The sequence below is a fragment of the Rutidosis leptorrhynchoides genome, chromosome 3 (assembly GCF_046630445.1).
Source record: "Rutidosis leptorrhynchoides isolate AG116_Rl617_1_P2 chromosome 3, CSIRO_AGI_Rlap_v1, whole genome shotgun sequence".
Taxonomy (NCBI): domain Eukaryota; kingdom Viridiplantae; phylum Streptophyta; class Magnoliopsida; order Asterales; family Asteraceae; genus Rutidosis; species Rutidosis leptorrhynchoides.
Window position 1 is genome coordinate 19,535,303 of NC_092335.1, and position 3,981 is coordinate 19,539,283.

At 36.2% G+C, this 3,981-nt stretch overlaps 1 non-coding gene across 1 annotated transcript; it reads left to right on the forward strand.

Moving 5' to 3' along the window:
• The first annotated feature begins 2,835 nt into the window (after positions 1-2,835).
• LOC139903521 (small nucleolar RNA R71) lies at positions 2,836-2,942 on the forward strand. Its single transcript, XR_011778335.1, has one exon. It is a non-coding gene; the product is annotated as a small nucleolar RNA R71 (small nucleolar RNA).
• Positions 2,943-3,981: the final 1,039 nt, after the last annotated feature.

The following is a 3,981-nucleotide window of genomic DNA, read 5'->3' on the forward strand; positions in this document are numbered from 1 at the left end:
ATAATAACAAAATTTCCACCCCATCCTCGGGTAGAGTAATTTCGGCTCGTGCACCTAGTTTTACCCGCGACAAATTTTCAGAAATTATTATTTCAAGTCTTCAATAAAAAGTAAATTTTGGTTTTACTATTTAAATGATACTTATGAATCTAACAAAAAATTACGTGTGCAATTTTGATAAACGAAAATTTCAGCTATAACACTTAGTTTTATCGTTTTCAAATAAACAAGTTAAATTCAAGGTTTTATCGATTTTAAATAGTAAAAAAATAAAAAAAATCACACAACTATACAAACAAACTTGGTGAGAAAGGAATTTCAGAATCTTAGAGACCTAACTTAATCGCCTCTTCAGTGAGTCGATTAAGTTGATTTTCTCCGGCTTCATGGGCATAACCTCGTGGGTTTAACAATTTTTCCATATGACATTTAACCGGCCCTTCTCTGCATAAAGTTACGAACTCGTAATTAGAATGCGTTTGATTCTTCGAGCATTCTCCTTCGTGGGACCATTTTTCGCACTTGTAACATTTTTCAAGATGTCGTCCTCTTCGTTTTGCAGTAGATTTGGACGTTCCTTGTGCGAAATGTTTTCGATTATGTTCTTGCCTCAATTCTTTCCTCACTTTATTACAATTATCCTTAATTTTTAAAACTTAATCGCTGGTAAACGATTTTTATTATATTTACAAATCATTGCGTTCATTAATAGAAAATGATTGGATTCAAATTGATTACGCATTTTGAAAATTTTGAAAATAAGAATGGAGGGAGAAGACTAGTTCTTTAGGGTCTCCTAGTAGAAAAGACCAATCGGATTCAATTCTCGAGAACTATACGAAAATAGAATATCTAACTATTATATAATCTTTAAAACATTTGAATCTCCCCACACTTAGTTAGCTGTGGTGCCAAAATTGTGACTAAGATCTTTATCAATTTCTCGTGGCTCATCAACTTGCATATCCGTGACCTTTGCTTCAAGCCATTGGTTGACTTCTTTTGTAACTTGCACAAAATCAACTAATTTTGCCTTTTCTTTAGGCGACAGATTGGATACTAACCGCTTACATAACTTAAAGTTCCCCTTAATCCTAGCATCATGAACTCGTTTATAAAGCTTCTTCATTGAACTGTCAATAACGAGGTCATCTAATTTCGTATCAACAATGGGGTTCTTTGTTATCAGGTCATCATTAGGTGTTACTTCATCTTCCCCACAGTTAGGCGTTTTATTATTGCTAAGCACTACCGTTGGAGTTGGTAAAACAATATGGTTCTCACCAATCGTTTTTATTGGTTCAACGGTTTTGGTTGATGGAGAATTAGACTTTTTATTCACAAAGGTAACCAATTTTTCACCATCACTAAGGGTCAATCTACCTCCTTTTACATCTATAAGCGACCCGGTGGACGCTAAAAATGGTCGACCTAAAATTAGAGGAATGTTTGAGTCCTCTTCCATGTCAATAACAACAAATTCGACTAGAAAGGTTAAATTACCCACTTGAACGGGTAGGTTGTCAGCAATTCCAACTGGGTGCCTAATGGTTTGGTCAAAGAATCGAACACTCATTTCCGTTGGACTTAACTCACCTACACCTAATCTTTTATATAATGAAAAAGGCATAACACTCACACTCGCACCTAAATCTGCTATTGCATTATACATGACACAATCACTAAGTAGACAAGAAATAATAAATTCACCCGGATCACCCAACTTGGGTGGAAGTTTCGATGAAACCGTCTTCACCGGTTTTATTGTTACGGTCTTAGTTTCTTGCACTTGCTTATTCTTCCTCTTCCTTTCCGAGGTATCACTAACACAAACTTTATTACCTATCACTTGCTCATACTCAACTTCTTTTATTGGAAACGGGATAGGTGGTTTGTATGGTGCAAACATTGGTTTTTCAAAACCGGGTGGTGGTGGTGGTGTAACTTCTTCATCATCACTCATATCTGAAACCTTCTCATCTTTTATTTTTAGTTTTCCAGAATTCGTTGAAACCATGTTAACCTTCTCATTCCGAGGATTTATTTCAGTATTACTCGGAAGCTTTCCTTGTTCCCTTTCACTCATCATGCTAGCCAGAGTACCTACTTGTTTTTCTAGATTTAAAATGGAGGCTTATTGAGTTCTAAATGACTGTTCAAACCTCTCATTCGTTTAGATTTGAGATGTAACAAATTTTGTTTGAGATTTAACTAGCTTTGCAATCATTTCTTCTAAATTTGTCTTTTTTTCATCGGTTTGTTGTGGCTTATTACTAAAACCGGGTCTTTGATGATTGAAAGTGTTGTTTTGAGTTTGGTTGGTTATTCGAACCTTGTTGGTTATTTGAGTTATTATTGGGCCCATTTGGATTGTAAAGAATGTTTTGATTTCGATTGAAGTTTGGCATTGGCGGTTGATAATTATTTTGATAATTATTTCCTGGCCTTTGGTTTATGTAGGAAACATTCTCACGTTGTTCCATTGTTTGCTCAACATTACAATCTTTCATCAAATGTGGTCCTCCACACTGCTCACAACTAATTCGTATTGCGTGAATATCTTTAGTCATCTTTTCCATTCGTCTCTCGAAAGCATCTATCTTTGCGGAAATGGAATCAAAATCATGGCTAGAATCGGCTCTAGCCACTTTAGATGAACGAAAAATATCTTTTTCCTGATGCCACTCATGTGAGTGGGAGGCTGTATTATCAATAATCTTGTGAGCTTCGGTTGCGGTTTTCTTCATAATGGAACCACCAGCGGCTGTGTCGATGTCTTTTCGTGTAGCGACGTCGACTCCTTTGTAAAAGATTTTCACTATTTGAAAAGTATCTAAACCGTGTTGAGGACATCCTCTCAACATCTTTCCGAATCTTGTCCACGCCTCATATAACGTTTCATTTGGCTTTTGCACGAACGTCGCAATTTCTCCTTGAAGTCTTACGTCTTTAGATGCCGGAAAGAATCTTTGAAGAAATTTTTCAACTAAAACATCCCATGTATCAATCGCTCCTTCGGGTAATGATTCTAACCAATCTTTGGCTTCCCCCTTTAAAGTCCAGGGGAACAACATAAGATAGATCGTTTCATCCTCAACTTCTCGGATTTTAAATAGAGTACAAATCCTATTAAAGGTTCGAAGATGTTCGTTTGGATCTTCTTTTGTTGTACCACTAAATTGGCACTGATTAGTGACCATGTGTAGGATTTGTCCTTTGATTTGAAAATCTGGCACATTAACTTCTGGTTGAGTAATGGCGTGTCCTTGGCCCGTGCGTGTGGCTCTCATTCGGTCTTCCATACTCTGGGGATCTGGGTCTCCCATGTTTGAATTTGATGAATCTGAATCACTAGAAGATTCCGATTTAACGGTTACTTCCTCGATAACCTTCGGTTGTGCAATGATTATTTCTGGACGAATGATTTGTGGTTCAGGATCTTCGAATTGTCCTTGAATATCTTCCGGGTGCTCAATCGTGAAGTCGGTTTCAAAAATTGGATTATCGGAAATTTGAGTTGGAGTACTTGTTCGACTAGATTATGATTCTAAAGGAAAATCAACGGCGATAATATTGGCTAGATGTCTTGATCGGGTTACAGGTGGTGAACGTATGAAAGGTGGTGAACGTTTCACTCGGTGCATTCACTGAATATCTTATTAGTTATAAATATAAAAATTATTATATAAGTTATCAAATTAATAGACTTTTCTGATTTTGCTCACGTTTCGAATAGCCAAAAGATGCAGCAGGTAGCCAGGACCCTCTAAATCGGAAATCCACAACTCGCCACTAACAAATCCAACTATTACTACGAAACAGAAAATTGGCGTCTATTAATTTAATCGCTTTTAATAATTTTTCTTCGAAATCTAAAGTTTTTTTTTTTTTTTTTTTAAAATTCTATGTCCTAAAAACTAGCGTGTAGAAATGAAAAATAGAAAGCGCGTCGAAAAATAAGAAGTCGAAAATAAACGTCGA